The following is a 24,863-nucleotide window of genomic DNA, read 5'->3' as shown; positions in this document are numbered from 1 at the left end:
GTGCCCTGTCTGCCCACAGTGGCCAGTGCCAGGTGCCCCAGAGGGAGTGAATCGAACAGGTAATGATCAAGCAATCTCTCTCTTGCCATCCATCCCCACCCTCTGACAAACAGAGGCTAGGGACACCATTTCTTACCCATACTGGCTAATAGCCATTTATGGACTTAACCTCCATGAATTCATCTAGTTCTCTTTTAAACAGTGTTATAGTCCTGGCCTTCACGGCCTCCTCAGGCAAGGAGTTCCACAGGTTGACTATACGCTGTGTGAAGAAGAACTTCCTTTTATTTGTTTTAAACCTGCTGCCCGTTAGTTTCATTTGGTGGCCCCTAGTTCTTGTATTATGGGAACAAGTAAATAACTTTTCCTTATTCACTTTCTCCACACCACCCATGATTTTATAGACCTCTATCGTATCCCCCTTAGTCTCTTCTTTTCCAAGCTGAAAAGTCCCAATCTCTTTAATCTCTCCACATATGGGACCCGTTCCAAACCTCTAATCATTTTAGTTGCCCTTCTCTGAACCTTTTCTAATGCCAGTATATCTTTTTTGAGATGAGGAGACCACATCTGTACGCAGTATTCCAGATGTGAGCGTACTATGCATTTATATAAGGGCAATAAGATATTCTCTGTCTTCTTCTCTATCCCTTTTTTAATGATTCCTAACATCCTGTTTGCTTTTTTGACTGCCACTGCACATTGCGTGGACATCTTCAGAGAGCTGTCCATGATGACTCCAAGACCTCTTTCCTGATTAGTTGTACCTAAATTAGCCTCCATCATATTATATGTATAGCTGGGGTTATTTTTTCCAATGTGCATTACTTTACACTTATCCGTATTGAATTTCATTTGCCATTTTGTTGCCCAATCACTCAGTTTTGTGAGATCTTTTTGAAGTTCTTCATAGTCTGCTTTGGTCTTAACTACCTTAAGCAGTTCAGTATCGTCTGCAAACTTTGCCACCTCACTGCTTACCTCTTTCTCTAGATCGTTTATGAATAAGTTGAATAGGATTGGTCCTAGGACTGACCCTTGGGGAACACCACTACTTACCCCTCTCCATTCTGAAAATTTACCATTTATTCCTACCCTTTGTTGCCTATATTTTAACCAGTTCTCAGTCCATGAAAGGATCTTCCCTCTTATCCCATGACAACTTAATTTACATAAGAGCGTTTGGTGAGGGATCTTGTCAAAGGCTTTCTGGAAATCTAAGTACATTATATCTACTGGATTCCCCCTTGTCCACATGTTTATTGACCCCTTCAAAGAACTCTAATAGATTAGTAAGACACGTTTTCCCTTTACAGAAACCATGTTGATTTTTGCCCAACAAATTATGTTCTTCTAGGTGTCTGACAATTTTATTCTTTACTATAGTTTTAACTAATTTGCCTGGCACTGATGTTAGACTTACTGGTCTGTAATTGCCGGGATCGCCTTTAGAGCCCTTTTTAAATATTGGCATTACATTAGCTATCTTCCAGTCATTGGGTACAGAAGCTGATTTAAAGGATAGTTTACAAACCATATTTAATAGTTCCGCAATTTCACATTTGAGTTTTCAGAACTCTTGGGTGAATGCCATCCAGTCCCGTGACTCGTTACTGTTAAATTTATCAATTAATTCCAAAACCTCCTCTAATGACACTTCAATCTGTGAAAAGTCCTCATATTTGTCACCTACAAAGGACGGTCAGGTTTGGGAATCTCCCTAACATCCTCAGCCGTGAAGACTGAAGCAAAGAATTCATTTAGTTTCTCCACAATGACTTTATCGTCTTTAAGTGCTCCTTTTGTATCTGGATCTTCCAGGGGCCCTACTGGTTGCTTATCAGGCTTCCTGCTTCTGACGTACTTAAAAAACATTTTATTATTACCTTTTGAGTTTTTGGCTAGCTGTTCTTCAAATTCCTTTTTGGCTTTTCTTATTGCATTTTTACACTTAATTTGGGAGTGTTTATGCTCCTTTATATTTTCCTCTCTAGGATTTGACTTCCACTTTTAAAAAGATGCCTTTTTATCTCTCACTGCTTCTTCTACATGGTTGTTAAGTCACAGTGGCTCTTTTTTAGTTCTTCTACTATGTTTTTTAATTTTAGGTATACATTTAAGTTGGGCCTCTATTATGGTGTCTTTGAAAAGTGTCCATGTAGCTTGCAGAGATTTTACTTTAGTCACTGTACCTTTTAATTTCTGTTTAACTATCCTCCTCATTTTTGCATAGTTCCTCTTTTTGAAATTAAATGCCATAGTGCTGGGCTGCTGAGGTGTTCTTCCCACCACAGGAATCTTAAATGTTATTATACTATGGTCACAATTTCCAAATTGGACCAAATCCTGCATGCTACTCAGGACTAAATTGAGAATTGCCTCTCCCCTTGTGAATTCCTGTACCTGCTAGTCCAAGAAACAGTTATTTAAGTTATCAAGAAATTTTGTCTCTGCATCTTGTCCTGAGGTGACATGTACCTAGTTGATATGAGGATAGTTGAAATCCCCTACTATTATTGAGTTCTTTATTTTGCTAGCCCCTCTAATTTCCCTTAGCATTTCATAGTCACTATTACTATGCTGGTCAGGTGGCCAATAATAGATCCCTTCCATTATATTCTTAATAGAGCAGGGAATTACTATCCATAGCGATTCTATGGAACATGTTGATTCATTTAAGATTTTTAATTCATTTGATTCTAAATTTTCTTTCACATATAGTGCCACTCCCCCACCCGCATGACCTGTTCTGTCCTTCTGATATATTTTGTACCCTGGAACGATTGTGTCCCATTGATTGTTCTCACTCCACCCAGAGAGAGTCAACCAGGACTCCAGTTGCAATTTAAAGGACTCGGGGCAATAGTGGCAGCAGCAGCTGATAGGTTTGAGCCCTTTTACCTTGCCAGGCCCCAGGACAGCTGTTCCCCCCATTGGTGGGCCTGAGTACAGAGTAGAAGAAAATTTGGAGTGGGTGTCTGATGCTGCAGAGAGTAGGCTGCTCAACTTTTAGGAAAATGCATTATGCAAAATACTTTGTGTGAGGTATCATTTGAAAAGTGTAATCTTCTGAGTATGGTTTTCCCATTTGTGTGCATAAATCATTCCGGAATTTGAAGTTATAAACCTGTTTTATTAATAGTGACATGCTAAGTGAGGGCCATTAAGGGTATTTCAGAAACATGTTGGCCCACTGATAAGGTCAATGATCTGTAAATGTTTTCCCTCCCTATGGACCATAGGAGGAAGTGAGAATCCCCACAAAGATTAGGGTTGTCAGATGGTTTAACCCAAAATACCGAATTCCCCTCCCCCCCAAAAAACCCCCAAAACACCAGGGAAAATTCTGTCGAGAGAAAAAAAGGGGGAGATTAAAGTTGTTGAGAAAAAAAAAGGACCCCGAGAGTTATAAAGCAAAAAAATAAAATTAAATTAAAAAAACCGAGAATGGCCCCTTTAAGAAATGCTTTTGAGGCTTTTTTGCCCTAACAGCCTGCCCGCAGCTGTCCGCCATCTTGTCCTCCTGCTCTGGGCCAGACAGCTCCCCTATGGAACCAGGTAAGCACCCAGTATTTTCTCCTCCTGGCCAGGAAAAAATCAGGAAATACCAGACATTTAAAGCAAAAATATTGGACTGTTTGGGTCAATACTGGACACCTGGCAACCCTAACAAAGATTTGTGTGTAGGTCACCTGATGCTGGGACCCATCTTGAATGTTGTACTTATCCACTGAAAGTGAGAAAAAGTTTAAACTGACCACAAAAAATTCCCACCTTTGACAAAAATCTATGCACAGGTGGGAAGCCAAACAACAGGGGCGGCTGACAGACATCAGCACACCCTGCTGACCACCAGTGTTCCCTCTGTGCAGCACAGCTTCACAGGTGCACAGAGCTCTGAGCCTCTGACTGGGCGAGGCTGATTAATCACCTGTGAAACTATGCTGACATGCAACTGGGTGGGAACACTGCTGACCATCCAAGATGACTGCTGAAAATATCTAAGAGTGAACTGGGGAAGGATCAAGGCCAGACTTGGAGGCTTTGCAGTCTGTGAAAGAAGATAACTAGAACTACTCTTAGAGCAAGGTATTGCATATCACAAGTTTCTTAATGAATTAGGCGTGTTTTGTTTTCTATTGCTTAGTAGCGTACTTTGTTCTGTGTGCTATTACTTACAACCACTTAAATCTTATTTTTTATACTTTATAAATTCACTTTTGTTTATTAATAAACCCAGTGTACATAATTGTTACTGGGGAGAGAAAAAGCTGCTGTGTATATCCTTCTTTAGGTAAGAAAGAGGGCAGACAATACAAGCTTGCTCTGCACAAAACTTTATACAGAGTCAAATGGCTTTATCTGGGGTTCAGGTCCCACTGGGGCTGTGGAAAATCTCTTTTAACTCAGCCTTCCCAGAGTTGTGCTGGTGTCAGCGTCTGAATTACTCTGCATAGGGCTGTGACCCCATCTCTGTGTCAGTGTTGGAAGAGACCTGAGGGCCTAGTTCAGCCAGACAGATAAGGTGCCCAGGAAGACATGAGCTCAGCTCAGTGGTAGTTCAGCACATCAAGTGACAGTCACAAAGGGAACTCTATGACCAAACCCGTCATAATCTCAAACTACGGTCAAAAGCACACAATTATGAAATGGCAGCATGCCCCAAGCTGGGGTGGGAAGCCCAGCAGACGTTTACATTAAGTTAGACAGGACTTTAACAACACATGATGGGGTGAGGAAGCAAGTGATTTAATTTATATGAAATATGGCTCATCTATCAAATTGCTTCCTCGTCTTCCTATTAGTTATAGTTCAATTTATGTCTTGCAGTATGAGGTACTGTAGATCTTAAAAATGGGGATGTTCTCACTCATGTCTAAAACACAGGACAGCCCAGGCTACGTCTAGACTGCAGGCTTCTTTCAGAAGAAGCTTTTCCAGAAGAAAAAACGTCTTCCGAAAGCGCTTCCACACTTCCAAAGAGCATCGAAGAAGTGATCTGCTTTTTCGAAAGATAGCGTCCACACTGAACGGACGCTATCTAGCATTTAAACTGTGATTACTATGCACAGAGTGGCCACCAGGGCACTTGTGCTTTTTCCTCTTCTTCCAAAAGAACTCCCTTTTCCTTGTCCACACACACCTTTTTCCGAAAGCTCTTTCAGAAAAAGGCTTCTTCCTCACAGAAAGAGGATTACCAATGCCAGAAAAAAACCCAAAATTTTCTTTTGAAAGAACGCAATTTCAGTGTGGACGTAATTGAAGGTTTTTTTTTCAGAAAAACAGCTGTTTATCAAAAAAAAAAAAAAAAAAAAACCTCTATAGTGTAGACATACCTTGGAACTCAGCCACAGGGTAAAATCACCAGCCTAACAACTAATGGAGGCAGTAAGAATTTAGGCAACATGGGGCTTGCCAAGTACACACTGTATATGATTAAAATGGCCCCCATAGAGAAGCACATGGCACTCAGAGCCCAAATATAACATCTTGATGCCAGAGATGCTACATTGAAGGAGCAGAGATTCAATTATGTAAAGCAAGGATGTTAAAATGTTGATTATCTGGCTAACCGTATAGTCATTACAATTTGTATCAATTATATGATTAGTCGATAAGCGCTGTTATCAGATGTAAAGATGTCTCATAACACAGCTAGACAATTTTCTAGTGTGTGTTGGGGAACAGTCCATAGCTCTGGTTCATACTTGTACCAAAAATGATTGGAGGTCTAAGATAGAGGTCCTGAAAACTAAATTTAAATAACTAAGGGAAAGGCCCAGGCCCTCTAAGGTAATTTTCTTAGAAACGCTTCCAGTTCTAGAAGAAGGACTGGGTACTCAGGGGGACTGCCTGGGTGTCAGTGAGGGAACAAGTGTAAGAAAGAGAGATTTACATTTATGAGATACAAGGAACTTTTTCAGGAAGGGAAACTGTACTCAAGAGTGATAGGTTCTACCTTGGCAAAAGCAGGAATTATGCTTGACAACTTCAAAAATGACAACTTCTGAAGGCAGATGGGTCAGGGGAATTATTCAAACTAGCAGCTGGGAGAAAGCACTCAGGACAGGCAGTCAGAAATTATAGCTTAACAGCCTGACAGACTGTGATCACTGAGGTACATTATAGAAAAGCAGTGTGTGTCAGATGGTAGGGATGGTGTCCCTAGCCTCTGGATGTCAGTAGCTGGGAAAGGCAACGGGGAGGGATCACATTCTGATTCCCTGTTGTGTTCCCTCCCTCTGGGGCACCTGGCACTGGCCACTATCAGCAGACAGGGCACTGGGCTGGAAGGACCTTTGGTCTGACCCAGTCTGGCCATTCTTATGTAAAACGAAACAGAAGGACTGGACATTTGTGGTCAACAGCAGAAAGAGAACCAAAGAACATTCAATACAGCTACAAGTATGGATTGTTACCAGACACTTGTAGCCAAAATACAGTATTTCGGCATTGTTACAAATTCTATACAATTTCTTCATAAATTCTGTAGGCTTCTATTTCAGTATGTTTCTCATGATCAGACAATGTCTGCATGGCAAACTAAGTTGTGGAAGATTCCTTTTTGTTATTCCTTCAGTAACTATATAATCCCTTCTAAACTCTAATCTTGTCTGCAACTCTCTGCAAAACCGTTTGGTGCTAGTGGAGGTGGTGTGCAAGTGTGAAAGCAACACAAATGCCCAGGAGGTCAAGAACTGGGAACCTTGAAGATAACCAGGAAACACCCATTGTGCCTAAGGCTGATTTAAAATGAGCAGAATTGTTAGTTGTTAAAAATTCATGTTGCCTGTCTACACTGTCCTCTTCTGGAAGAGCTCTTGTGCAAGAGGGCTTATTCCTGAGTGGGAGCGTCAGAGTTCTCGTGCAAGAAGCCCTGATTTTATACATTAGACCATCAGTTTACTTGCGCAAGAACACGAGGCCAGTGTAGACAGGTAGTAAGTTTTTGCACAAGAGCGGCAGCTTTTGTGCAAGATTGCACCAGTGTAGACACAGCCATAGACTCCAATGGAAACTTATGTGTATAAGAAGGGGGCTCTTCCCATTAGACTCTGAGATCGGGTCCTAAAAGCCAAGGCTCTGAGGGTCCTTGAATCATGCTTGATGAACCCCAACTCCCCACTCGTGCTGTTTTTCATGTTGTACTTTCAATAAATGTGGCATATTGCCTTTTCCCTTGAAAAAGAGTCTGGCTGTGTCTAGACTGGCAAGTTTTTCTGCAAAAGCAGTTGCTTTTGCGGAAAAACTTGCCAGCTATCAACACTGGCCGCTTGAATTTCCGCAAGAACACTGACTTCCTACTGTCTGAAATCAGTGCTTCTTGCGGAAATATTATGCTGCTCCCGTTCGGGCAAAAGTCCTTTTGTGCAAAGCTTTTGTGCAAAAGGGCCAGTGTAGACAGCTCAGATTTGTTTTAGGCAAAAAAGCCCCGATCGTGAAAATGGCGATCGGGGCTTCTTTGTGGAAAAGCGCGTCTAGATTGGCCATGGACGCTTTTCCACAAAAAGTGCTTTGGCGGAAAAGCGTCCATGCCAATCTAGATGCTCTTTTCCACAAATGCTTTTAACGGAAAACTTTTCCGTTAAAAGCATTTGCGGAAAATCATGCCAGTCTAGACGTAGCCCCTGTGTGCGTCTTATAAGCATAACACACTCTGTGAGACAACTACAGAGAATGTCTCTGAATGCTCATCTGGAGGAACAAAACAGAGAGCTACAGAGGACATCGCTAAAATCATGACTGGTATGGAGAAAGTGCTATTTACTCCTTCTCACAATGCAAGAATTAGAGGTCACCAAATGAAATGAATAGGCAGCAGGTTAAAAAGAAACAAAGGGCACTACTTCTTCATACAGAGCACATTCAACCTGTGGAACTCAGTACCAGGGGGTATTGCAAGGGCCAAGACTACAACAGGGATCATAAAAGAATTAGGTAAGTTCATGGAGGATAGGTCCATCAAGGACTATTAGCCAGGATAGGCACAAATGCAAAACCATGCCGAGCCTCTGTTTGCCAGAAGCTCGGAAAGGGGAACAGGGGATGAATTACTGTCTGTTCTGTTCACTCCCTCTGAAGCATCTGGCATTGGCTACTGTTGGAGGACAGGATACTGGCTGGATGGACCTTTGGTCTGACCCAATCAGGCTGTTCTTATATGTATACATGTATGCTTGTACCCATAAGCATTTCTCATAAAACATCTTCTTCAATAACATATTACATAGTACAGCTATAACCAAAGTAAGAAATCTCCAACAAACACTGCTAACTGTATAAGCACATATATTTACTAAACACATTTATAAGCTTTGACTAATCCTTAGAATGACTAGGAGGTTGCCAACAACCCAACAACACCAGATTCTACAGGCTTCTCTCCTCTGATCCCACTAAAGGCCATTTGCTCCTGATACTCCCTGCTGCAACTCAGGGCCAAATCTATACAATCTCACCCCAAAATCCTCAACCAGGAGTTTTCTATCTTCTACCCAAGATCCACAAACCTGAAAGTCCCAGATGTCCCAGCATCTCAGGCATTGGCACACTTACAGCAGGATTATTCAAGTATGTTGACTACCTCCTCACACCCTATGCTACCAGCACTCCTAGCTATCTTGGAGACACCACAGACTTCCTGATGTAACTACAGAACATCAGTAATCTTCCTGAAAACACTATCCTGGCCACCATGGGTGTAGAACAGGCATGTCCAAAGTCCGGCCCGTGGGCCAATTGCGGCCCGCGGTCGGATTTAATACAGCCCCCCGCTTCTCCCGGCTCCCTGGTGCTTTTTTCAACTGGCGCGTGCAGCGCACCGCTTCGGGCCGCCGCCGCGGTCCCAGATCCTGCCCCTGCACTCCGCTTTGGGGCTGAGAGTGCGGGGAAAGCCCCCGCTTCCTCCCCCTCTCCTGGCTCCCCGGCGCTCCTCTGAACTGGCGCCGCTTCCAGCCGCGCCGCCGCCGTCCATGGCGGCCGCTGCGGTCCTAAAGTCTGCCATGTAGGGCACATCCGCAGCCCTGCTCCCCCGCTTGGCTGCGGGTTCGCCCTGCCCCCGGGCCGACGTGAGGCCAGCGTGCCCTGCGCTGTCCGCCCGCCTCTGACCCTGCAGGCCCTCTACCTTGGGGCTGAGAGTGCAGGGACGGACTCCACAGCTGCTGAGATCAGGGATGGACTCCGCAGCTGCTCAATCTCAGTATCTGTGATTGGCCCTGCGCACTGTCAGCTTTCTGGCGGGCTCAGGCACGTGGAGCTGCGAACACGCCGGAGGTCATCATTAGACACTTCGCCACAAACAGCCACAAAGGCAAGAGAATTCTTGTTGGGCAGTGTATTAGTGCAGTGTATTACTTGGGCAGTGTATTAAACCTCTGGCACTGCGCTCACATGATCCCTTCCCCTTCTGGTCAATTTAAAAAAATGGCGACTGTAAATAAGAGAAGGAAAGTTGACAGTGAGGGCCGCCGCTTCCAGGACAGGTGGAAAGTGGAATATTTCTTCACTGAAATACAGAATCACTGTGTTTGTCTGATATGCCAAGAGACTGTGGCTGTTTATAAGGAATTTAATGTCAAGAGACACTACCAGTCGAGACATAGCACATACAACAAGCTTACAGGGCACGACCGCAGTGAAAAGTTGAAGCAACTTGAAGCTGTTTTAATGTCACAACAGAAATTATTCATAAGAGCCCGTGAGTCAAATGAAAATGGCAGCTCTAAGGGACGCCGTGCGGCCCCTGGCCCCAGGCACGCAGCGCTTGATGGCAGCTCTAAGGGACGCCGCGCGGGCCCTAGCCCCAGGCACGCAGCGCTTGATGGCAGCTCTAAGGGACGCCGCGCGGCCCCTGGCCCCAGGCACGCAGCGCTTGATGGTAGCTCTAAGGGAAGCCGCGCGGCCCCTGGCCCCAGGCACGCAGCGCTTGATGGCAGCTCTAAGGGAAGCCGCGCGGCCCCTGGCCCCAGGCACGCAGCGCTTGATGGCAGCTCTAAGGGATGCCTGGGGCCATCAAGCGCTGCGTGCCTGGGGCCGCGCAGCGTCCCTTAGAGCTGCCATCAAGCGCTGCGTGCCTGGGGCCAGGGGCCGCGCGGCGTCCCTTAGAGCTGCCATCAAGCGCTGCGTGCCTGGGGCCAGGGGCCGCGCGGCGTCCCTTAGAGCTGCCATCAAGCGCTGCGCGCCTGGGGCCAGGGGCCGCGCGGCGTGCCTTAGAGCTGCCATCAAGCGCTGCGTGCCTGGGGCCAGGGGCCAGGGGCCGCGTGGCGTCCCTTAGAGCTGCCATCAAGCGCTGCGTGCCTGGGGCCGCGCAGCGTCCCTTAGAGCTGCCATCAAGCGCTGCGTGCCTGGGGCCAGGAGCCGCGCGGCGTCCCTTAGAGCTGCCATCAAGCGCTGCGTGCCTGGGGCCAGGGGCCGCGCGGTGTCCCTTAGAGCTGCCATCAAGCGCTGCGTGCCTGGGGCCAGGGGCCACGCGGCGTCCCTTAGAGCTGCCATCAAGCGCTGCGTGCCTGGGGCCAGGGGCCGCGCGGCGTCCTTTAGAGCTGCCATCAAGCGCTGCGTGCCTGGGGCCAGGAGCCGCGCGGCGTCCCTTAGAGCTGCCATCAAGCGCTGCGTGCCTGGGGCCAGGGGCCGCGCGGCGTCCCTTAGAGCTGCCATCAAGCGCTGCGTGCCTGGGGCCAGGGGCCGCGCGGCGTCCCTTAGAGCTGCCATCAAGCGCTGCGTGCCTGGGGCCAGGGGCCGCGCGGCGTCCTTTAGAGCTGCCATCAAGCGCTGTGTGCCTGGGGCCAGGGGCCACGCGGCGTCCCTTAGAGCTGCCATCAAGCGCTGCGTGCCTGGGGCCAGGGGCCACGCGGCGTCCCTTAGAGCTGCCATCAAGCGCTGCGTGCCTGGGGCCAGGGGCCGCGCAGCGTCCCTTAGAGCTGCCATCAAGCGCTGCGTGCCTGGGGCCGCGCAGCGTCCCTTAGAGCTGCCATCAAGCGCTGCGTGCCTGGGGACAGGGGCCGCGCGGCGTCCCTTAGAGCTGCCATCAAGCGCTGCGTGCCTGGGGCCAGGGGCCGCGCGGCGTCCCTTAGAGCTGCCATCAAGCGCTGCGTGCCTGGGGCCAGGGGCCGCGCGGCGTCCCTTAGAGCTGCCATCAAGCGCTGCGTGCCTGGGGCCAGGGGCCGCGCGGCGTCCCTTAGAGCTGCCATCAAGCGCTGCGTGCCTGGGGCCAGGGGCCGCGCGGCGTCCCTTAGAGCTGCCATCAAGCGCTGTGCGCCTGGGGCCAGGGGCCGCGCGGCGTCCCTTAGAGCTGCCATCAAGCGCTGTGCGCCTGGGGCCAGGGGCCGCGCGGCGTCCCTTAGAGCTGCCATCAAGCGCTGCGTGCCTGGGGCCAGGGGCCGCGCAGCGTCCCTTAGAGCTGCCATCAAGCGCTGCGTGCCTGGGGCCAGGGGCCGCGCGGCGTCCCTTAGAGCTGCCATCAAGCGCTGCGTGCCTGGGGCCGCGCGGCGTCCCTTAGAGCTGCCATCAAGCGCTGCGTGCCTGGGGCCGCGCGGCATCCCTTAGAGCTGCCATCAAGCGCTGCGTGCCTGGGGCCAGGGCCCGCGCGGCGTCCCTTAGAGCTGCCATCAAGCGCTGCGTGCCTGGGGCCAGGGGCCGCGCGGCGTCCCTTAGAGCTGCCATCAAGCGCTGCGTGCCTGGGGCCGGGGCCAGGGCCCGCGCGGCGTCCCTTAGAGCTGCCATCAAGCGCTGCGTGCCTGGGGCCAGGGGCCGCGCGGCGTCCCTTAGAGCTGCCATCAAGCGCTGCGTGCCTGGGGCCAGGGGCCGCGCGGCGTCCCTTAGAGCTGCCATCAAGCGCTGCGTGCCTGGGGCCAGGGGCCGCGCGGCGTCCCTTAGAGCTGCCATCAAGCGCTGCGCGCCTGGGGCCAGGGGCCGCGCGGCGTCCCTTAGAGCTGCCATCAAGCGCTGCGTGCCTGGGGCCAGGGGCCGCGCGGCGTCCCTTAGAGCTGCCATCAAGCGCTGCGTGCCTGGGGCCGGGGCCAGGGCCCGCGCGGCGTCCCTTAGAGCTGCCATCAAGCGCTGCGTGCCTGGGGCCAGGGGCCGCGCGGCGTCCCTTAGAGCTGCCATCAAGCGCTGCGTGCCTGGGGCCAGGGGCCGCGCAGCGTCCCTTAGAGCTGCCATCAAGCGCTGCGTGCCTGGGGCCAGGGGCCGCGCAGCGTCCCTTAGAGCTGCCATCAAGCGCTGCGTGCCTGGGGCCAGGGGCCGCGCGGCGTCCCTTAGAGCTGCCATCAAGCGCTGCGTGCCTGGGGACAGGGGCCGCGCGGCGTCCCTTAGAGCTGCCATCAAGCGCTGCGTGCCTGGGGCCAGGGGCCGCGCGGCGTCCCTTAGAGCTGCCATCAAGCGCTGCGTGCCTGGGGCCAGGGGCCGCGCGGCGTCCCTTAGAGCTGCCATCAAGCGCTGCGTGCCTGGGGCCAGGGGCCGCGCGGCGTCCCTTAGAGCTGCCATCAAGCGCTGCGTGCCTGGGGCCAGGGGCCGCGCGGCGTCCCTTAGAGCTGCCATCAAGCGCTGTGCGCCTGGGGCCAGGGGCCGCGCGGCGTCCCTTAGAGCTGCCATCAAGCGCTGCGTGCCTGGGGCCGCGCAGCGTCCCTTAGAGCTGCCATCAAGCGCTGCGTGCCTGGGGCCAGGGGCCGCGCAGCGTCCCTTAGAGCTGCCATCAAGCGCTGCGTGCCTGGGGCCAGGGGCCGCGCGGCGTCCCTTAGAGCTGCCATCAAGCGCTGCGTGCCTGGGGCCGCGCGGCGTCCCTTAGAGCTGCCATCAAGCGCTGCGTGCCTGGGGCCGCGCGGCATCCCTTAGAGCTGCCATCAAGCGCTGCGTGCCTGGGGCCAGGGCCCGCGCGGCGTCCCTTAGAGCTGCCATCAAGCGCTGCGTGCCTGGGGCCAGGGGCCGCGCGGCGTCCCTTAGAGCTGCCATCAAGCGCTGCGTGCCTGGGGCCGGGGCCAGGGCCCGCGCGGCGTCCCTTAGAGCTGCCATCAAGCGCTGCGTGCCTGGGGCCAGGGGCCGCGCGGCGTCCCTTAGAGCTGCCATCAAGCGCTGCGTGCCTGGGGCCAGGGGCCGCGCGGCGTCCCTTAGAGCTGCCATCAAGCGCTGCGTGCCTGGGGCCAGGGGCCGCGCGGCGTCCCTTAGAGCTGCCATCAAGCGCTGCGCGCCTGGGGCCAGGGGCCGCGCGGCGTCCCTTAGAGCTGCCATCAAGCGCTGCGCGCCTGGGGCCAGGGGACGCGCGACGTTCCTTAGAGCTGCCATCAAGCGCTGCGCGTCTGGGGCCAGGGGCCGCGCGGCGTCCCTTAGAGCTGCCATCAAGCGCTGCGTGCCTGGGGCCACGCAGCGTCCCTTAGAGCTGCCATCAAGCGCTGCGTGCCTGGGGCCAGGGGCCGCGCGGCGTCCCTTAGAGCTGCCATCAAGCGCTGCGTGCCTGGGGCTAGGGGCCGCGCGCCGTCCCTTAGAGCTGCCATCAAGCGCTGCGTGCCTGGGGCCAGGGGCCGCGCGGCGTCCCTTAGAGCTGCCATCAAGCGCTGCGTGCCTGGGGCCAGGGGCCGCGCGGCGTCCCTTAGAGCTGCCATCAAGCGCTGCGTGCCTGGGGCCAGGGCCCGCGCGGCGTCCCTTAGAGCTGCCATCAAGCGCTGCGTGCCTGGGGCCAGGAGCCAGGGGCCGCGCGGCGTCCCTTAGAGCTGCCATCAAGTGCCGTGCGCCCGATTGCAGCTGTATGGTGCACAGCGCGCTGTGGGATGGGGCCATGCATGCGCTGTGTGCCCAGGGGTGGAGCCTCACATACGTTGCGCGCCCGCTGCCCGGGGCGCAGGAATGGCTCGATCTGGCCCTGGCCGCGCGCCCGGGGCTGAGGGCACAAGTATGGCTCGGGCTGGCCCTGGTCACTCGGCAGGCGCACATAAATGCCCTGGTGGGCGCCATGGCACCCACAGACACTGTGTTGGGGACCACTGCTGTAAATGGTGCTGGGTCCTGCCATGAGGGAAGGGAACTGGACTCGATGACCTCTCGCGGTCCCTTCCAGTTCCATGATTCTATGGCGGTTTGGTCTGACCCGGTATGGCTATTCCTATGTTACCATGTTCTTATGTTCACTGCAAAATTACGCTGGCCTAGCTCACATGGGGACACAGCCCCTGCAGTAACTACATCACTTGTGCATGGCTCTGCTTTGCTCCTTTTTTTGGAAGTGTGCATCTTTGTCAGGAGGGCTTGTATTGATAGTACTGCCAGTGTGGGCCATTGAAGGATGCCTTCTGGAGGCCTGTAACAGTCGACGTGAGTCCACTTCACTACATCGACCTTGTCTCCCACACTGCTCATGGATGTGGAGTTACTAGTCAGTGCAGAGAGATGGTAACATTGATAAGGGCAACCTGTAGGGGTAGTTAGGTTAATGTAAGCTACCTACCTCTGTAGCATAGACCAGCCCTGTGTCTGTTTGCGGATTTAAAAGCACTTTCAAATATCTCTCTTACATCAGACATTCTGGTTGCAGGGCTAAACTTCCCAAAGAAATCCCTTCAGAATGCAGACAGAATAAACCAACCACAAATCCATTGCATTGGATTGCCTTTTTAAAGGTACATTGGCACTGCATGTGGCGGGGGGGAGGGGGGTTACCTGTGCTAACTCTGAGCAAGTGAGCTAAAAATATCAGTGTGGCTGCAACAGCACCAACAGCAGCTCATGATCAACGCCAAAGTACAAACGCATCCGAGGTAGGTACTCAGATGGTCAGCCCAAGCCACTGTTTGGGCCGTCACAGACACACCGTTCACTGACGTGAGCAGAGATACCTTGTATACGTGTACCTAAGGCAGAAACTGTACCTCCCAGCTGGTGTGTGGACATATCCTTGGTGGTGCCGCTATTTTCTTTGGCCTTGGATGTTACTGGTATTTATATGTATTCCTTGGTTGTTTTAACCTTTCTGTACTGTTTTCAATTGCATTCCCCATTTGTATTATTCTCAGGCCACATCTCAATATTAACTATCTCTGATGAAGTGGGTTTTGCCCACAAACAAACATGTATGCCCAAATAAATCTTGCATTTAAGGTGCCACAGAATTCCTCATCATATTAACTGTGTAACTTGGGGAAAGTAAGGTGGTAATCTCTCAGGAATCATAAAGCATCTTCTGAATATAAATATCTGTAAAATATTTGTATATTTATAGTGATATGCCAGCATTCACCAGATGGTGCTGTTACACACATTCTTACAATTTCTTTTTCTTTGCACAGAAACAGCATACAGTCTTTGAAGATATGCCAAAATGCTATTAGCTTTATGATGCCATTTCTTTTGGGTGACCATTTGCAAACAGCAGGAGAAATTGCTCTCTGTGCTAATCTCTCATCTACACAGAGGCGTAGCAAGGATGTTTTGCGCCCAGGGGCAAAGCCCAAATTTGCACACACACCCCTGCAATCATTTGTTACTGTGGATCTGTTACTATTTCTAAGTCAGCAAAAAAATAAGAACATAAGAAAAAAATCACAAACACTACTAATAGCCACAGATCCTTAGATCAATTAGTAGATCAGTTAGTAGATCAGAGTAGAACTATCTTGAGGGGGATTGGATTGGTGTGGGGGTGCCTGGCTCTGGAGGAAAGGAGGGGAATATTTTGTTAATGTTTTGGTTTTTATTTATTTATTCCCAAATAAAATCACAAAATGTATATTAATTTCATATCAATAAATGTCATTTTTTTCAAATTGCACAAAGAATTATATGTTTATGCAAAATTTCAGATTCACAAAGTATCTGAAATTTTCACAAAAACCTGTTCTATTTGATTGACCATGGTCTATATCTGTTTTCATTTCAACAAAACAAGTTATGTATCATATACAAATTTTTAAAGTACCTTAAATTTATATTTAAATTAAAAATCATTTTATATGAGCAAATAATTTTACACATCAAATTTTTGTATTATATTAAAACAAGACCTGAAAAATATTATAAAATACACCTAAAACATAATCTATAATAATAAATAATTACAACTGTCCTATAGAAGTACATTCTCCTTGGTAGTGATAGAAATGTAGCCGTGTTAGTCTGGGGTAGTTGAAGCAAAATGCAGGACAATGTAGCACTTTAAAGACTAACAAGATGGTTTATTAGATGATGAGCTTTCGTGGGCCAGACCCACTTCCTCAGATCAAATAGTGGAAGAAAGTAGTCACAACCATATATACCAAAGGATACAATTAAAAAAATGAACAAATATGAAAAGGACAAATCACATAGCAGAACAGAAGGGGGATGCGGGGGGGGGGGAGGGGGAGGAAGGAAGGTAAGTGTCTGTGAATTGATGATATTAAAGGTAGGGAGAGTGGGATGTTTGTGAGTTAATGGTATTACAGCTGATAATTGGGGAAACTGTCTTGGTAATGGGTGAGATAGTTCAAATTCTTGTTAAGTCCTTGTTGGCAAGTGTCGAATTTTAACATGAATGACAGTTCAGAGGATTCCCTTTCAAGTGCAGATGTAAAAGGTCTTTGTAGCAGAATGCAGGTGGCTAAGTCATTTAGAGAGTGTCCTTTCTGGTTAAAGTGGCAAGAAACTGTTTTCTCTTTGTGATCTTGTCTGATATCTGTTTTGTGGGCATTAATCCTTTGGCGAAGTGTCTGAGATGTTTGTCCAATGTACATAGCAGACGGACATTTTCGGCACATGATAGCATAGATTATATTTCTGGATGCGCAGGAATATGTGTTCTTGATCTTATAACTCACTTGGTTAGGTCCAATAATGGTATCAGCAGAATGAATATGTGGACAAAGCTGGCAACGGGGTTTGTTGCAAGGGAAGGTACCAGGGTTGGTATTAATGTGGTATGTCCTGTGGTGGTTGGTAAGAATCATCTTGAGGTTAGGTGGTTGTCATCTAATAAACCATCTTGTTAGTCTTTAAAGTGCTACATTGTCCTGCATTTTGCTTCAACTACCCCAGACTAACACGGCTACATTTCTATCACTATTCTACATGCAAGGCACTACATTTAGCCGTTTGGAATGGAAATCCATCAACCATATGAAGAAACTCGCACAGATACAGACAGACATCATCTTTCTATCCAAGTGCAAGAAAATGGACATCGTACCCAAAGGACTGAAAGTGAACAATCCACTAAGATCAACATACTTCACTGACTACAGTGAAAGACTCTGCCTCACACTATCCAAGAAATTAAGAAACCACCTGATAAGTATTTTATACAAGAAACAGAAAACCATCAAGAATGACATTTCTAACTTAGATCGTCTCATCTCAAGACAAACATCCACACCGACTGACACCTTGCAAGACTTTTGTTCCACCAGACAAGAAATCTACTATACACACTTCTATTCCCTACAACAAAGAAAAGACAATAAATTTTCTAACCTGCTCCATACCACTGGCTACAACAGCAACTGCCTCAACCCACCGGATAATATTGTTAACCACTCCAGCTACAAACTCAATCCAGCAGAAGAGTCTGTCTTGTCCCGGGGTCTCTCTTTCTGCCCCACGTCCCCCACAAACTGGATACAATTTTGTGGTGACCTTGAGGCTTTTTTTCGCCGCCTCCGTCTCCGAGAATATTTCCAAACCACCACTGAACATCAATCTGACCTACCAGATCCCCCCTACCAACACCAAAGAAAAAATAATTCTATATGGACTCCCCCTGACGGTCGGAATTACAATCTGGATTTCTATATACACAGCTTCCGCAACAACGCACAGACTGACATTATTCGCAAACGACAACAAGCGACACACAATCTTAGCCGCGCTGAACACCATGCCATCCAGAGTCTCAAAAACAACCTGGACATTGTAATCAAACCAGCTGACAAAGGGGGTGCTGTGGTCATTATGAATAAGGCCGACTATAACCAGGAGGCAACCAGACAACTCTCGAACACCACATTTTACAAACCTCTCCCCTCTGATCCCACCTTGGACTACCAAAAGAAACTACACTGTCTCCTTAAAAGCCTCCCCACAGCTACTCGGGAACAAATCCTCACAGAATCACCTTCTGACCCCCGACCAGGATTGTTCTATCTACTTCCCAAGATCCATAAACCTGGGCACCTCGGACGTCCCATCATCTCTGGTATTGGCACGCTCACTACTGGTCTATCCAGCTATGTAGACACTCTTCTCAAACCCTTCGTAACCAATACCCTCAGCTATCTCCGAGACACTACTGACTTCCTAAGGAAACTACAAAACATCGATAACCTCCCCAATAATACCATCCTTGCCACCATGGATGTAGAAGATCTATATACCAACATCCCACATGAAGACGGATTACAAGCAATTAGAAACACTATCCCAGAGGACACTACTGCCAACCTGATAGCAGACCTATGTAACTTTGTTCTCACCCACAATTATTTCCAGTTTGAGAAAAACTTATACCTCCAGATCAGCGGCACAGCCATGGGTACACGCATGGCCCCACAGTATGCTAACATCTTTATGGCTGACCTAGAACAACGTTTCCTCAACTCCCGTCCCCTTTCACCCCTCCTCTACCTACGGTACATTGATGACATCTTTATGATCTGGACGCATGGCCAAGAAACACTGGAGATATTCCACAGAGATTTCAACAACCTACACCCCACCATCAACCTCAGCCTGGACCATTCTACACGAGAGATCCACTTCCTGGACACCACCGTACAAATCAACAATGGAAAATTAGACACCACTCTCTACAGAAAACCCACCGACTCATACAGTTACCTACATGCATCCAGCTCCCATCCAGAACACACCACACGATCCATCGTCTATAGCCAAGCCCTTCGATACAACCGCATCTGCTCTAATCCCACTGACAGAGACCAGAAGCTTCAGGATCTCTACCAACCATTTATAAATCTCAACTACCCACCCAGAGAAATAAAAAAGCAAATTGAAAGAGCCAGACGAATACCTAGAAACCATCTATTTCAAGACAGACCCAAGAAAACCAACAATAGAACACCACTTGTCATCACCTACAACCCCCAACTTAAACCTGTCCAATACATTATCAATAAACTACAGCCTATATTGGAACAGGATACCATACTCAAAGAGGCTCTGGGAGACAGACCCATAGTCTCCTATAGACAACCACCTAACCTCAAGATGATTCTTACCAACCACCACAGGACATACCACACTAATACCAACCCTGGTACCTTCCCTTGCAACAAACCCCGTTGCCAGCTTTGTCCACATATTCATTCTGCTGATACCATTATTGGACCTAACCAAGTGAGTTATAAGATCAAGAACACATATTCCTGCGCATCCAGAAATATAATCTATGCTATCATGTGCCGAAAATGTCCGTCTGCTATGTACATTGGACAAACATCTCAGACACTTCGCCAAAGGATTAATGCCCACAAAACAGATATCAGACAAGATCACAAAGAGAAAACAGTTTCTTGCCACTTTAACCAGAAAGGACACTCTCTAAATGACTTAGCCACCTGCATTCTGCTACAAAGACCTTTTACATCTGCACTTGAAAGGGAATCCTCTGAACTGTCATTCATGTTAAAATTCGACACTTGCCAACAAGGACTTAACAAGAATTTGAACTATCTCACCCATTACCAAGACAGTTTCCCCAATTATCAGCTGTAATACCATTAACTCACAAACATCCCACTCTCCCTACCTTTAATATCATCAATTCACAGACACTTACCTTCCTTCCTCCCCCTCCCCCCCCCCCCCGCATCCCCCTTCTGTTCTGCTATGTGATTTGTCCTTTTCATATTTGTTCATTTTTTTAATTGTATCCTTTGGTATATATGGTTGTGACTACTTTCTTCCACTATTTGATCTGAGGAAGTGGGTCTGGCCCACGAAAGCTCATCATCTAATAAACCATCTTGTTAGTCTTTAAAGTGCTACATTGTCCTGCATTTTGATTCTCCTTGGTGTCCCTGAAAGCTATCAGTTTTCATTTGTGTGACCCTCAGCCGGCTTCAATTTGACATGCATGATCTACATGTTTGTTAGTCTTTAAAGTGCTACCAGATTATTGTTTTTTAAGTTTTTCCTTTTGTTATAAAGTATATTTTATTTACAAAAATAAGAAATCTCAAGACACTCACCCCTACCCCAGAGCCAGGCACCCCCCATTCCAATACAACACCCCTTCCCCAGAGCAGGCACCTCAGCCCCCTCCATACCAATGCAACTATAGGGAAATCTCATTAATCTCTGTATTAATCATTTTCTCATTGATTTTTTTTTATTTTAACTTTGTATCAAGTCCTTTTAGTTTTGTAAAAAGTGTTTAGTTTCTTGTATTATGTCCTTTTATAAAAACTTTGTATACTTTTACAGAACATAGAAACTTTGTATTAAGCCTTTTTACATAGAAACCTTGTATCTTGTAGACATTTTAGCCCCCTTCCCCACTTTGCTAAACTGATTGTCCTGTTGAGTGAATGAGGTGTGAATGGATAAGGCATGAAAGAGAAGCATCTCTGGGCACTTGCAATGGTTGGAGAAAGGTGGAAGCCAGATTCAAGAACAATAAGAACAATGGGACCTGTGAAGTGGGCTCATTGAAAGAAGGCTGGACCTATGGATGCCTTGGGAATAAGTAGAATGTGCCTGCTTTTGGAAGGTCCCTTTTTAAAGGTGAATGGGGGAGCCTTAAAAAAACCACACACAGAATAAGGTGCCATAGATGAATAACTGCATATGCATATGATGACTCTCTGCATGAGAGGGAAGATACTATACATCTCCAAGGCATCTTGCAGTCAACATGGGAGCATTCATCTGGCTCCAACCCTCCCCCACCTAAGTAATCTGGCCAGCAGTTAGGTGGAACAGCTATTGATGAAAACAAGATGGGGTGTGTGGGGGTGGCTGTGTGTGTGTGCGTGTGCGTGCTGTATTATATTCATATAAGCAGGGCTCGACAAACTATGTAATCTACTCGCTCATGGCGAGTAGATTACAACCTGGAAGAACCAGGTTCGGGTGATCTGTTCATGCACAGATCGCCAGACAGCACGGCTGGCAAGCGGGGCTCGCAGCGGTTTGGCGAGCCATGCATATAAGTATTGACTGCTATGTGTATATTACCAATAAATGTGGCATTTTGCCTTTTCCCCAACACAACCATCCCTGCCCCAGAGACAGCCCCCCCAGTACCCCAATCCCAAAGGCACTCACACCCCTTCCCAAGCCAGCCCCCCCACAGTGACAGTGCTCCCCATCCCAATACACTCACCTAACCCCTGCCCCAAAGCCAGCCCCCCCAAACATTCCCCCCGCCTCCCCCAGAGCAAGGCACCCCCAGTGCTGGGGGGGAGCACTCCCTCAATCAAATCCCCCCCCCCCCCCAGCCAGGTACGGAGGAACGTACCTTTCTTCAGAGCACTGCTCCTCCCCCCCAGCTGGCTGCTTTGGCTTGCACTTTGGAGAGAGCGGTGCTGGCAGATGCAGCAGCACTTAGCTGGCAGCTCAAGAGCAGCGTGTGCTCGGTGCGCTCGGTCCCACACCAATCTGGCCCCCCCAGCGTGGCGCCCGGGGGCAATTGCCCCCCCCACACACTCCCCTTGCTACGCCTCTGCATCAAGAGGTCTTTTGGGGGGGGGGGGAGAAGATGGGGTAGAATTGTTTCCTGGGAACCAGGCATTAAAGTTTGTGATTGCATTTCTGAAAGAAGGATTTTCAGGCATGCCATATGTGAACACTGTGCTCGAAGACAGGTACACATAGCATAGATAAAATGAGTTACAAGATACCTTCCCAGTCACTATCCATGGTTCCGTGTATTTGCAGGTCTCCTGTCCTGGCTTGGAGGGGGGCTGTGGCAGATGTGGCTCCTGTCCCTGCAGTGACCCTGAACCATGGGGAACTCACCGCAGCTTCCAGGAGCCAGGGTGTTCCCTGTGGTACCCGGCAGGTGTAGAGTTCCTCACAGCTGCCCAGGGGTCATAGGATATGTCTACACTACAGTGTTATTTCGAAATATCTTATTTTGAAATAACGCCTCTACACACAAAATGCATTTTGAACATTTAAGGCCGGCTGGAACTGGTTCTGGCAGGGCATTAGGTCAGAAGTTACCTTGTGGTCAGGGCGGCCAGCAGGGCACCATGGGAAGGGCTGGAGGCCTCCTATTTCGAAATAAGTGTCAACACAGCGCTTATTTCAAAACAGTAATTTCAAAATTGGCGCTATTCGTCGTCGAATGAGGTTTATCAATTTCGAAATAAGCCCTCTGCTATTTCGAATTAATTTCGAAATAGCAGTTGGCTTGTGTAGATGCTAGGAAAGTTATTTCGAAATAACTGTGCTGTGTAGACATATCCATAGTGAATTCCCTTCCCCATGGCTCCTGGCAGCTGCAGTGAGCTCCCTGTACACTCTGGCCTCACAGTGGAGTGAGGCGCCACCACAGGGGCCAGGAGCCAGAGCTCCCAGTATTCACAAATTTTGTCATTTGTGGTGGACGCGGGAACACATTCCCCACAAATGGTAAGGGTTTCCTGTACACTATGAATATACAAGTCCATATCATTGATTTCTGCTCCAATGAGAAGCTCACTTATAGGTCCCCAACATCTGCTATTGGCTGGCAATATTTACAGGTTCCACTCTTGGCTTTACCAGTCACTATACAAATATGTGGTAGTATCAATCACTATACAGATTCCTACCCTGAAGGTTTTACAGTCTATAGAAAGTATTTCATAGACGCAAGGTGGGAGGGAAAACAGGGACAGAGAGATGAAGCCACTCACCAATGCTTCCACAAATCAGGAGCAAAACAGGAATGAAGGCAGGTCTCCTGAGTTTCAATCCAGTGCTACAACTAGACCAGAGGTTCCCAAACTGGGGGGCATGGCTCCCAAGCAGGGTGCAGAGGGGCTTGGGCCAGCCCCCGTGACCAGAGCTCCACCAACTGCAGGAGAGGCATACTCAGGGCTCTGGAGGATGGGCGATTGGTAGGGGTGGGGCCACATGGCTAGCTTCCCTGAAAGGGGGACTCATGTGCTATCCATGCTCAGGGACTACTGAACTGCATCATGCTGACTCCCGGGTATGGCAGGAGTTTGAGGAATTCATTGCTTTGCCTGGGGTCAGGGTTCGAGACAGACTGTGACTAGCAACAGTGACAGAAAGCAGACAAGAGTGACTGTCACTCGGCTTTAGAGTGCCTGCCTGTGCCAGTCCCGATTTCAGCAAGTGTTACTACACCCCCAGGATGGGCAACCGAGGGCCACTGTGTGTGGCCCACAAAACATTTTGTTACCGTGCCCCAGCGTGCAGGGTTACCAGATCCCTTTGGTTTTCGTTCACTTTTTCCCTACCGTTATGACTGAAGTGACACACATATGAAGCCAGGGCAGGAGTGAGGTGCATGCTGATTGCACCCAGTACTGAGAGAGCCGTGCGCTCGCCAGCCACTCACGGTGCGGCTACAGGTCACTTGCACCCCCCCGCATTCTAGGTGTAGGGGTGCAGTGGGCAGAACTACCCCACCCCCAGGGGGCCCCGTGGCTTCCACAGTCTTGCTGCCATCGAGCACTCACCCGCCCGCACTGCCCATTGCTACCACACGGTGGCTTGCTACGGGCTGGGTAGATGGGCCCAGAGCCCCCATCTCTTCCCAGTCAGTGGGGCAGCTTCTTGCCAGGGCCCCTAGAACTCATGCTCAGCCCCGGCAGGAGCCTCCGACCAGCTTGCTGCGGCGGCCCCTGAGCACAAGCCGGGCCGGGCTCGGTGTCCCGGCTCGAGGCCAGCACGTTGCTGCAAAGCCCCGAGAGCCGGGCTCGCCCCGTGGGTCCAGCACCCACGTTGCCTCAGCGCCTTCTCGCCACCATCCCGGGCCCCACAACCCGGCTGCCCGCGGGCAAGCAGGGACCCACGCTGCGCCTCCCGCCGGTCCCCGCTGCCCTCCGCCCCCGGGGTCCGCGCCACCCTCGCCAGGGAGATGGAGGCGGCGCGGGGCGAGCCCAGGGTTCGCAGGGAGGGAGCGGGCGGCGAGCTTCCCGCGCAGCGCCCCCGGCCCGGCCCCGCCGGTACCTGCCGCGCGTCCCCCGCTGGAGCAGCCGCCGAGCGGGACTCGCAGACAATGAGCCGCTTTCAGACGTGGCCGAGCCCCAGCGCGGCGGGAGGAGCCGGGAAGGGGCTGGTCCGCGGGCAGCGCCCAGGGGGAGCCGGGCCGGGCCCGTCCGCGCCAGCTTGGCCCCGGCTGCTGTGATCCCTCACGTGTGAAGGCGGCGGGCGGCTCCGGAGCCAAGGGGAGCCGGGCCCGGGAGAGCGGCGTCGCGGGAGGGGAGGGGCGAGTCCTGCTGGGGTTCTCCAGCATCTCTCCCGGTGCCCCAAGGCCCTCCCGGGAGACGGATCCTTCCGCCAGGGCCTGCCTAGGAAATATGGACAGCATTGCAATAGTTGAGCGCTCCCCCAAACGGGCACCACGAGACTCAGGCTGGCAATAACGTCGGTTATAGAGCTGTCATCTAAACCAGTCTCTCACGCTCACTTAGACATTGCGCTAGCCAACTTGTCTCACGGAGGAAACAAAACTAGGAGTTAATTTTGCCAAATCACTTGTTTTCCTCTTTGCAGATTTGGGATAGTAATTCCATGTAACTAATAAAGGTAAGGATGAATTAGTCAGTGCTGTACAGTTGCTTTGAACTGCTGCTGCACTATAAAAGAGTACTCCAACAAATCAGGCGTTAGGTGTCAAACTGGGCACCTAAGTATTGATGCATCAAAAAGAGTGCATCAACATTTTTGTAAATGTTGGCCTTAACCAATCTATGGCTCAGTTCCATCAA

General features: G+C 50.0%; 1 protein-coding gene across 3 annotated transcripts in view; it reads right to left on the bottom strand.

The window, feature by feature from the left end:
* The window catches only part of LOC149523760 (carbohydrate sulfotransferase 5-like), an 81,212-nt gene that overhangs the window by 8,334 nt on the left and 48,015 nt on the right, over positions 1 to 24,863 (bottom strand). The window contains exon 1 of one of the 3 annotated variants that reach the window (XM_075918239.2): positions 24,103 to 24,435. The exons of 1 other annotated variant lie outside the window; for it this stretch is intronic. The gene's annotated coding sequence lies outside the window, so the exon portion shown is untranslated. Of the gene's footprint in view, positions 1 to 22,817; positions 24,035 to 24,102; positions 24,436 to 24,863 lie in introns of those variants that run through there. One more of the 3 variants, XM_075918240.2, reaches the window with a different exon arrangement.

The sequence above is a fragment of the Pelodiscus sinensis genome, chromosome 12, assembly GCF_052426305.1.
Source record: "Pelodiscus sinensis isolate ZL-2025 chromosome 12, ASM5242630v1, whole genome shotgun sequence".
NCBI lineage: Eukaryota > Metazoa > Chordata > Testudines > Trionychidae > Pelodiscus > Pelodiscus sinensis.
The sequence above is the reverse complement of the archived record's forward strand: the minus strand, read 5'-3'. Positions and strand labels throughout refer to the sequence as shown.